We start from the raw sequence: 12,152 nt of genomic DNA on the forward strand, positions 1-12,152 counted from the left end.
CCTGGGAAATACACCCCTGGATAGGTCTGTGAGGGCATTTTCAGAGAGATTTAACTGAAGAGAGAAGACCCATTCTGAATGTCGGTGCCACCATCCCATGGACTGGTATTCCTGGGCTGCATAAAATAGGAGAGTAGAATACCACCATTTCCCACTGTCTTTCCTGACTGTAACACGGTGTGACCAGTCACATCACTGTCCTGTCATCATGCCTTCTATACCATGATGGAGTGTAGCACAAACCATGAACCAATCTTCACTTAAACTGCTTTTGAGCATGCATTTTGTCACAGCAACCAGAAAAGTAGCTACTATAAGTCTATATTTTCTTATTTGTCAGATTATTTATGTCATGTGTCATCTCATTTTTCATGTATGATCATATATTTTAGGAAGTATTTCATCTTTAGACTGTTATGTTGGGTTTCCTTTACAAATGTTAGCATATGATTTGTAATAACATATTATATATGTTAATGATACAAAATGTATATGAGAGAAATAAGCAATATTAATTTAAAGATGAAATAGTGCTTAACATTCTTTATTAATGTATCAAAATATAAATAATTGAATATCCTTCATGATATTTCTTCAGTCTTAGCATGTCTGTTTGTGGCAAATCAATCCACAGATCTATTTCTAAGTAGAGTATACCTAACTTTTTAACTTTATTGACAAAGATATTTATGCATATATATTCATATATGCTTGATCTAAGTTATGTTATTAATTATTTTAATCTTGTCTGACAAATGTATAAAGATTTTTCTTGAAGTTTAGCTGGTAAGACCCTATTTGTGTTCAGTGTACTGTGTGTATGTGTTGTCTATGCACATGTGCGTGTGTTTGTGTTTGTGTGTGTGTGTGTTTGTGTGTGAGTGTATCCCTATTCATGCATACAAGGCCAGAGGAGGATGTTGAGTGTTCTGCTCTATCATTTTCCCTCTTATTCCCTTGAGACAGAGTCTTTAACTAAACTTAGAGGTTGGCTGGAAGCCAGAAAGGCCCAGACATCATCTTGTTTCTGTCTCTCAGAAAATACTGCGTTTTACAGTAAGGCACAGCCATATCTAATACATGGGTCCTGGGGTTTTAAACTCAGATCCTTATGCTTACTCAATGACCAGTCAGTGCTGCCTACTGACTGGTCTATCCCTCAGCCTCTTAAGTAGCATATCGTTAATATCTACCTGCTATCTCAGAACATCAGCACCCTGGCAGCTCATATAATCTCAGGTGGCTCAGTGTGGATTTTGGGCATACTATCATCTCTGAGTGGTAAAAAGGGTTAAAGGGAACACATATTTTTTCCATGGTAAATTTTCATCTTGTTAGAAACATCTGGAAAGATTCCATTTTATAGAGAATGTCCTGAGGTTGGAGAAATGGCTGTTATCAAGGGCATTTGCTGATTTTGAAGAGGACTAGAGTTTAATTTCCAGCTCTTATGTCAGGAGATCAGAAGGCAACCCTATGCACTTTTCTGGCCTCTGTAGGCACTGTGCTCCTGGGCACAGACCCTTACACATATAAATAGAATATAATTAAAAATAAAAGAAAGTCATTATAAATAGCAAGTTGGAAGAAGGATAAGTGGCTAGAGCCATTTTGAAAAACAGAGAAATCCCTTTAAATATTAAACATAGAATTACCATGTAACTGGAAACTGTACCGCACATCTGTGGGGCACGTAGAGCCAAGAAAGGACCTGGTGTGGACCTGGCAAGCAGAGCAGTGTTCAAATCTTGTAAATCTCAAAACTTGAGACCAGCAGAAATATAACTAACTGCCTCCTTGTTTTGGTGCCTCCTTGGAGCATGTAAACTGGAGATTCCCACCAGATGGTCACAGGTAGACAATCAGGGAGCATAGCATCTGGAATTATTCCCCATGCAAGTAGAGCATCATTAATGCCATAAGCCTTCAGCCAATGACTTTTTCCCACCCGGATATTTCTAACCCCTTTGCCAAAACAATATGACTTTTGGTCCACCACCTAAAAGCATATGTATTCAAATCCATCCCAATAAAGAAATAGACCATAAGCTAAGATCATCTCAGAAGGCTGGTTTAAAAGATTGCTGGAGAAGACCTTCTTTTAAAAGAGCTTTACTACTAAGATCCTCAGAGAAGTACGCACCCCCCCCCCCACTTCATTCTCAGGACTCTGCTTCGTCCTTCTAGCCTGGTGTGCAACCATATCTGAAAACCCTGAGAAGAAGAAAGGGGAAAAGCCTGAGAAGAAGAAAGGGGAAATCCGTAACCACAGCATTTGTCCTAGATTCCAGTTCACCCCTCCTGGCCTTACACACAGTGATTTCTGATGCCCCAGAGGGACTTCAGACCCCACCAGTTCTGAACATCACCAAGCCAGTTGTACTGGCAGGGCCCAGAGATCTTGGGAGGAGATGTGGATCTTGGGACTTCATGAAGGAAACAAAATGAAATTAACTCTGTTAACTGTTTGCTCTATCATGTGTGTTGTACTAACACTTACAATTGGCCAGACATAGAAACAACCTTGATGTGTACCTAGATGGATTCATAAAGAACATGTGGTATATACATACATATATTAAAGTAATGCTAAGTTTTTAAAAAAGATCCTGCACTTTGATAATGAGGATGAAGCCAGGGGATGCTGTTATACTCAGGGGATACTGTTATAATCCAGACATGGCTAAACTAGACAAAGTCGCAGGTGCATAGAGTGAAATGCTGGTTTTTAAGGGATGAGAAAACATATTAGTCAGAGGGTGAAAATCTTATTTACAGAAGTTTTAGAGGCCCATAAAACATAATGTCTATAGTTAACAGTACTACACTATATACTTAACAATGCTAAAATAGTAGATTTCTGTCATGTGTTCTTAACATACACAAGCTAATTATGAACAAAGGCTCTGGGAAGAAAGTTTTGTACTTGAAATACATTCATGGCATAGACTGATGATAGCAGCATGCATGTGAACTCCTTTCCAAAATCATCAAATTGTATACATTAATCACATGAATTTTTATATAGCAGAAAGAAAGGATGAAAGAGAGCAAGAACGGAGAGGGAAGAGGGGAGGGAGGAGAGGAAGAATGAGTGAGGTACAGACTGAAGAGAAAACTCAGCCTGCCCCATAGGAGTGTGGCATTACCCTACCCTGTCTGCAGCACAGTATTCCTCTGCATCCTACAAAGTACCTTGAATTCTAAAGTGACCTGCTGACTGGTTTTGGAGACACAAAGGTGGTGATATGAGCCTTAGCTTGTGTGATGGCATTGGAAATGAGCCACACGGTGCATTTGGACAGTGTCATACGTAATATCCACTTAACCTGCAGATGGCCAGAATCAGGATATGGGGAGATGGGTAGACAGAATGACCCACATTCCTGGATTGTATAATCTCTCAGCATAGTGAAGTTACTTCCTAAAAGCTGTGTGAGGAGTAGATGTGGGAAGTGGGGATTCCAGCGGAGGCTGATGGGATGGAGTCTGTCTCTGATCTTCTGGTGAGGATGCTAAGCACAACGTTACATGGACTGGCCCCAAGTGGAGGCCCTGGTAACTTATGCGCTGCCTAAGGCCTGTGGAGCAAATTCTGCCAGCAGGCAGATTCTCTTGGATCTCACCGCTTTTGCGGGAGGGCTTACTCTTCCTATAGCTTCAAACTACAGAAGCAAGAGATGTGGGTTGCTTCTGGAGCAGCTCATTTTGTGGTCTAGGTACTGGAAGTCATTGCACAATTAGAAGTCTACTGAGCTTGGCTTAGCATATAAGCTGACCCCATGAACTCATACTGAAGATTGACCTTGATGGAACTCAATTGATGGTTCTGGTGTTGGGATGCTGACACCTGCCTTCATAAGATCCACCCAAATGTCCATTTTGTCCCCAAGTAGCTCTGCAGCACTTCCCCTTACTCCCTCTGTCTTTTCCTGTGGTTTTAGTTTCTTACAGTTATCTGAGATCTGAAAATATTTAAAATATCAAAAACACCAAATAGAAAAATGTTAGGTAGAGGAAGGACAACTAAGCTTGAGCCTAGCGTCTGCATAATTGCTCACACATGTACACATCTTCCCTAACTCAGGAACACAAAGAATGGTTCTAAACCACAAGCACAATTTTATTACAGAGCATTTTTATCATCGTCCTATTTCATTATGAGTTGTTGATAATAATCTCTCGCTGTGCTTAATTTATAAATTGCACTTAATCATAGGCATATATGTGCAAGGGAAATATAGTAGATATAGATGTAGGGGTTTAAAAGTACTGCTTTTAGAGACCTGCTGAGGGTCTTGGGACATATTCCCCAAGTGGAAGAGAGCACCTGACTGTACTATGCCTCTGCTTCATCTCTGTGCCCACTAGATTCACTGTCTTGGAAAGAGCTAGGTCACACTGTTTCTTTGAATGTGTATATACATTCCCCTGCCTTAGCAGCAGAGTTAGGTGGCTAGAATTGCAGGCTCCAGAATCTGACAACTACGTCAATAGCTCAACTCTTTCTGACATGTGTTTCTTTGTTTAGTTTATTTTTCTACCTTGTCTCGGTTTCCTCATATGCAATAAGGCAAAAAAGCATACCAAAGACAGGAGTCCCTCTGCACATAAAATCTTCCCCTTTATCCCTGACATAAAAGAACAACTCACTAGTTACGTCAATGTCTATACACCCCAGGGATATATCACACACAAGAGTCCTCTTCTTCACACTGTATCATTTACAGGGTTCTTTCCCATGAAGCAGTGGTTCTCAACTTGTGGGTCATAACCCTTTGGGGGTCAAACAACCCTCTCACACTGGTTGCCTAAGCCCATCAGAAAACATAGATATTTGCATTACAACTTATAACAGTAGTAGAATTACAGTTATGAATTAACAACAAAAATAATTTCATGGTTGGGGCTCCCTACAACATGAGGAAGTATGTTAAAGGGTCATAGCATTAGAAAGATTAAGAAACACTGTCATGAGGCCTCTCTATTTGCTGGTCTCTTGTGGTACATTGTGTAAGGAAATACTTTTAAACCTTTGTTAGCAAACACATCATGATTTAGCTGATGCCGTTTTTGGTGAAGTTTACATTTTGTACTGCTGTGGTGATTGGCTGTTCTCTCACCTCTTGGAACACTGACCCCATTGATTTTTTTCCTTTATTAATTAGTCTTTCCCTCCCTTTTATTCATCTGACTCCTGACTCCTGACAACTGGTTCAGCATTGTGTGAGGGGGAGATCATTAAGACTCTCATAGTCTAATAGACAAACTGGCCTATCAAAATTTATTCCAGGTCAAGGGTCAGGACAGAGTAGTTGCTGAGTCATGCGGCTATGGGAACTTGACGACACTCCCATTCTGGACAGTCACTCACAACAACCCAGAAATGCTCTTCCCATCAAGAAGACCCCTTCACCCTCTTCAACATGGCTGACATCCTTCATTCCACTAAAGGAGATTCATGCACAAGTCTGGAATGTTTTAGAGGCTCCCTCCTGTTGTGGTGAAAAATAAAAAAGCAGCGGAACCGGTTCCTGTGCATACCTACCAGGCCATTGCCGCCCTGCCCTCACTCATAGTTCTCTTGGCTGGTTTCCACCACGCCAGGCATACACATCCCAATTCCATGGTGACCAGGTACATGGGGCCACCATACCCTTTCTTGAACTCAATTAAGTCGCCACAAGAAAGAATACATCACACAATATCCTCTGATCCAATTGATAAGATATGATTTGCCCATCTAGAAACACAAAATCCTGTACACATCCATCCGTGGAGCTACTGAGATACATTAGCGCTAGTTCTAATGATCTGCAGGAGCCAGAACTATTGAGAGAATAAGGCTTCCAGGGACTCGTGGGAACCTGTTCTGCAGCTTTTTTAATTTTTACTGCAACATGCTCCTTTGCTTGTATTGCCCTCTCTTCCTGCAATGCACACCACTCTCTTACTCAGTCATCAACCTGCCTGATGAGATTTGGCCTCTCTAGACTCCTCTCATACCAGGAGTGGGTCTTTATAATAACACTTTCCAGCTTGTGTTGAAGTGACTTTCCTGTCTGCTTCTTGAGGCAAAATAGTGTCTTACTCTGGTCATTCCTTAGTAAAAGTTAGTGTGACAAGGGTATGGTGTCAGGGCTCAAGCAGGTACAAAAGGACACAGCCCACCCAGAGCAGGCCAGCATGGCTCCTGGGGAATGAGCAAGTAGCCTCTCTGTTGGACTTCTAGCCAACCCCTTTTGCAGCATATGTCTCACTCTCCATGTAAGAGAGGAGCTCTTCTCTCTGCCCACTCCTGCCCTCCTCTTCTGACTGCAAACACAGAGGGTGCTGTTGTCTTCCAGACACCCACTGTCCCCTTGACCTTTCCCAGAATCAGTGCCTGACTCTATCATAGCTGCATTAAGTCATCTGGCTGCATTTGGTACGACTCAATTGACTGAAGCTTTCACAGCAATTGCTTTTATCTAAAATTTGAAGAACCCACTTTGGTAACAATTTTTATTCCAGCTGCGCATTTCCAAAGCTATTAAGTGTACTTTGTCCTCAAAATGGGGCCGAGCCCTTACTTGGGGGTCAATGCTTCTGCTTGGTGCACCAAGCTCTGGAGAGGCCAGATCTTTCCCACTTCTGTTTGAGCTGGAAGCATGACAGTGTATGTTCTGTCTAAATTTATCCACACCTCACCTCCCAGTGTGGACACTCCATACTGGTTCCCTGGAGACTGCAAGTTCCACATCTCTCCCAACAGGAAGCAGGGATCCTAGGGACTGTACTTTTATTGAGGGCCACAGTGTAGTGCTGTTCCTTGGAGGTATACAAATTTCAAAGGCTGCATCTCATTGTGTGCCTGGGAGCTTGTAAATCAGTTATCTATAAACAAGCTTGGGTACCTAGGAGGGCTGAGAATGTGAGCTTGAAGGAGAAAAGAGTCAGAGGATACTGGATAGTGGGAGGCAGTTAGCTCTCCAAGCAGTATTCCCAGTCAGTGTCCTGATCCTTCATCATTCCCTGTGGCCTCCTTCCCCTTATGACTGTGAGGTCTTCCCTCTCCTACTCAATGCCCCCCTCACACCAGGACTTCATGTTAATATGCCCACATGGGACTTTGACTGGGAGTTAATGGGTAAAGATGACAAGGTGCTGGTTATGAAGCCACCTGATAAGAACTAAAAATTCCTGTGTGTGGGTAGTCATCCCCAGGAAGGTATCTTATGCCCATGGAAATCCCAGAAAGTGCATCTTTGAGGGAGCCAGCATGTCAGCTCCGGTAGAATATGCCCAGTAGGACCTATAAAAGCAGAGGTGCCCTTTCAAAGCAGCCAGGTTCCTGGTGCTAGAGGAAAAGAACATGGTTTCCCTGAGTCTTCCAGCGTTGTGTTATTCCAAATTAATTAGCCAATAAGATTTCTTAAGTCCTTGAGATGAGTAGATATGTCCTTGCTATTGTTTGTCCAAAGAGATTTCCTCAACTTCTCTTTTGTCCTGAGCACAAGTTCATCCATTCTGTAATAACAAAATTAAGTATTGGCGCCCACAACATCTGGCCTCAGAGCCTAACATTGTCTGTTACTAACTATGTATTAGTTCCTCTCCATGGGTTTTCTTATCAGGGATCCAGAAAGAATATAGGCTCAAGTTTGTCACATAGCATGATGCTGATGTAGCATCTTTTACATGTTAGGAAGCTTGCCCTTTGGCCCTGAGGTCTGAACTGGATCAGAAGGCCTTCAGTGTTAAAGACACTTTAAGCATTGCCCAGAAAGTTGGAGAAACCAGGTCCATGGGTGCTCTTTCTTGCTCCCAAGATGATGCTGCTTAGGTAAGGGCAAAGTGTAGTATTGTACTGCACTGTGGTTCTGAGCATGACTTCTCTGAGGTTGAAAGACCCAATATTGGGGTGTATAAGTGGGGTAATGAATGCTAAATTAAAATTCTGTGTGGCCATATATTCTGCTGAGGGTCAGGTTAGGGAGTTCTAATAAGGAGGGCTAATAGACCAAAGGTCTACAGATGATAATGATTAGAACAGATTGTTGCTAAGATTTATAACCTGGAGGCAAAAATCCTTTTCTAAGTCAGGCTGGAGTTTTCTTGACTGATGCCTTGGGCAAGTAAGCAAGTATTAGAAACCAGTTCTTACCAGCCAGTAAAAGTAACTGTCATTCACTCTCCCCTTTTCTTCCATTCCCTTCCCTCATTTATTTAATAATACTTATTAATCCAGAGGTGTCAGTGTCTAACATAGGCACTGTGTGGGTAAATGCTAGTGCACTGTAGCTAAAGCCATACCTAGGCTGTCCACTTTCATCTCTATTTTAGGAATCTGGTACTGTTGGCTTGAATTAATTTCCTCTCCTGTGTGGAGGGAAGGCTATACACCCTCAGTCATGTGACCAATCTCCAAGTGAGAAACACAGGAAATTCATTTTTTCTCCAATCCCACCAGAGCTGAGTAACAGAGGATGACTGGTGACGGTATACATTTTAAACTCAAATCCCAGCTGAGGGAAAAGAACAATAGAGAGAGAGACAAGAAGCACACAGTATGTGGAAGAGGGAGAGTAAATTGTTCAAGACATGAGAGGAAGGGAATTGCATGTATTGTACCCTCATTTCATGTAAATAAGGCAGGCACTGCTGTTTTAATAGTCTCTAGAAGACGAAAGGGGCCCAAAGGGAGAATGTACTGGTAAGAAATGAGATGCAGATTTAGAAGAAAAACAGAAGCTCTTACTAGCAGAAGTACAGAATGGGGTGTTTTTAATTAGGTTGAACTTGTAGAAGCCCAACCAGCAGGGAAGCTGAAACTCTGTTCAAGATCTTGATCCTTGAATGAGTATGACAAAGGGAAGGTGCTGAATGCAACTATTTCAAGTCAGATGCCATCAGGATGTGGCTAATGCATATGGAGAGGATCTGCAATCTGACCGGATATTGCCATCCACTCAGAATGGGGATGGTGTGGGAGAATTGAGTGAGAGCTTCAGTAGGACTTTATAAGCATCCAAGACTAGTGTATGTCTGTTGAGTTGGTCAGATTTGCAGGAATGGAATCTCCTGGCAGAGGTCAGAAAGAGAGATCTTCAGGAAGCTTTGCCCACTAACCCTAGGCATTGGTTACTGCCTCAGGTACAATAATCTCTGCCCTTGTACACACCCGTGCAGAACTATCATCACTTGTGACACGATAGATCTGGGAAGTATGACAGTTGATGGTTTATTTTACATTGTTTATTTCAGAGCCAAAGCCTAGGCGAATCCTTCAGGAGACAAAAAGCCTGGGCGAATCCTTCAGGAGACAAAAAGCCTAGGTGAATCTCTCAGGAGACAAGTGAAGAGGAACGTTCCTGCAGCAAAGATGGCGTGAATAGGGGTGCATCTGGCTGGGAGGCCAGTGAGAAAACACACAATCCTAGGCTCTGACAAGGACAGACAAGCAGGACTCCAGCTGTGTGCCATCATGTGTGGAACACAGAGTGGTTATATCCTAGCTCAGCCATACCAGTTGGGTTATAACAGGCAAGTCACATAAATGTTCCTTGCCACAGTAAAAGGAAACTTGGCATGAGAGTGAATCTATATTTATAAAACACTGATGATACTGACTTGTGTAAAGCTGTTTAATATAAAAGCTTGTTAAGTTAAAGACAATATAATTTTAATGGAACACATAAGGCTTCCCATTCATGATAGGGTAACAGAGAGGAAACTACGAAGTCTGGATACTACTATTTGGAAAGGTTGCTCTTAATTTACTGAACATGGGCTGGGAGGGAGAATGAAGAGTATCTTGAGTTGTGGGTTCAGGTTCCAGATCACTGGATAATTAGAAAGGATCAAGGACTCTCTCATCTTGAGATAGGAGAGTATATATCCCTCTAGATAGAGTGATCCAGGCAATATGTGCCTTTCAGAACCAATGGAGGCAATGTGATGCCCCTAAGTGACTGCCACAAGGGCAACTGGGAAGCCATAAACTATACAACTGAGTCTTTGCTTCAGTGGGTACTCTAAGCTTTGAACTTGTTTCTTTGGCAGCAAATTTTGTGCAGGAGACATGAAAATACCAAAGCTATGGAGGCAAGAGATGGACAGTATTGTTATGACCTTTTAGGCTCACAGGTAAATCTTGTCATAAAACATGTTGGCCAGCCTAGTATCTATTTTTAATTAATTAATTAATTTATCTTTATCTATTCATTTTATGACCTGATCACTGTACCCCTCCCAGCCACTCTCTCCCACATTATTTTGGGGAAGGATTGAGATCCCCAAAGGGGATAGCAACTCCATACGAAGACCAGCACTGTCAACTGACCTGGACCCTTGGGGCTCTCAGAAACTGAACTGCCAGCCAAATATCTATTTTAACTAGAGGTAAACTTGGGAGCACTTGAGCATGGAGGGCTCCCGAGTGTTGTACTGTTTGCTTTGGACTGGAAACAGTTTAGGAAACTTCTGCTTTCCAAGCTCACTATTCCTCTGGACAGAACTCTCCCAAACCCCACCTCTAAATTTTCTGCCCTAACTTGCCTACAATTACTCTGTGGCCATGCAAGCACACTTGGGGCTTGGGGGTGGAGTGGAGTGGGCCGCTCTGATACCTAATGATTTTCTCTTGACTCATGGCTGTTGAAGTGGTTGTAAGACAGCAGGGAATCAGCCTTGAGACTTCAAAAGCAAAAGCTCCCAATAGTGGATTTTGTTTGCTGGGAGTAAATTAATTGAACAGCCCTGTGAAGAAAGAAAGAGGCGGTGGGGATTGAACCAGATGGAACCAGGGGGCCAGAGAGTCAAGTTGGTTGGGGTAAAGATGGGTGAAAGCAGAGCAAAATGTTTCAATAATTATGAAAGATACTTGGTATTAATCAAATTAACAGTTACCTCGAGACTCGGCTCCATCCATGCTCATTACCTTCTGGGCTTCAGCCAGCTGTTGAAGGGCTTTTAAAAGCTCCTGCCACGTCAGGAACGGAGATGAAGACGGAAGAATTCCCTCTAGGATTCAGCCCCACTGGGTCTTGCCAAGCCTGTGAACTTGGCTCATGATAAAACCATCTGGAATTTCTTCAACATCTGCCCTTGAGAGTTGCAAAAGAGATTTTCAACACTGTCCTTGACCTCAAGAAGCTGGAGAGAAAGGCTTTTGGGTATCCTCTGGGTAAAGAAAAAGTAGCTGTCTTCCTCTCTAACAGACTGCTTGTTTGGAATTGCTGAGAGTGATGAAATACTTTATCTCGCTGAAGTAGGCAGTTTCATACCATTCTTAGATTCTTCAAAAATATTTGGACCATTTGCTCATACCTCTTATGTCTCCATACAGAAGTTTGGATAGTTTCTATTTTCTTTAGAGAGAGACCTCCAGTTCATGTTTGTGGTGGATACTTCAGGGACACCTATGTAGTTTAATCCATAGACAGTTAGTGGTGGACAGCCATTTGGTATTCCAGAGGAGAACAGGAAACACAGATTAAGCCTCGAAGTGTGTAATGTCTTCTACAGGAATAGATCTGACTTACAAAATTTGGGAAAGTCTTTACACTTTTGTGCATTTTGTTTTCTTTCTCTTAAAAAATGAGGGTCTGACATGCTCCACTATGTTCATAGCAGCCTTATATATAATAGCCAGAAGCTGGAAAGAACCCAGATGCCCTTCAACAGAGGAATGGATACAGAAAATGTGGTACCTCTACACAATGGAATACTACTCAGCTATCAAAAACAATGACTATGAAATTCTCAGGCAAATGGGTGGAACCGGAAAATATCATCCTGAGTGAGGTAACCCAACCACAGAAAAAACACATGGTATGCACTCATTGACAAGTGGACATTAGTCCAAATGCTCGAATTACCCAAGATGCACAGAACACATGAAACTCAAGAAGGATGAGGAAAATGCAGATGCTTCACTCCTTCTTTAAAAGGGGAACAAGAATACTCTTAGGAGGGGATAGGGAGGCAAAGTTTAGAACAGAGGCTGAAGGAACGCCCATTCAGAGCCTGCTTCACATGTGGATCATAATATACAGCCACCAAACTAGATAAGATGGATGAAGCAAAGAAGTGCAGGCTGACAGGAACCAGATGTATATCTCTCCTGAGAGACACAACCAGAATATGGCAAATACATAGGTGAATGCCAG

Source organism: Rattus norvegicus, chromosome 15 (assembly GCF_021556685.1).
Source record: "Rattus norvegicus strain SHRSP/BbbUtx chromosome 15, alternate assembly SHRSP_T2T, whole genome shotgun sequence".
In the NCBI taxonomy this organism is placed as follows: domain Eukaryota; kingdom Metazoa; phylum Chordata; class Mammalia; order Rodentia; family Muridae; genus Rattus; species Rattus norvegicus.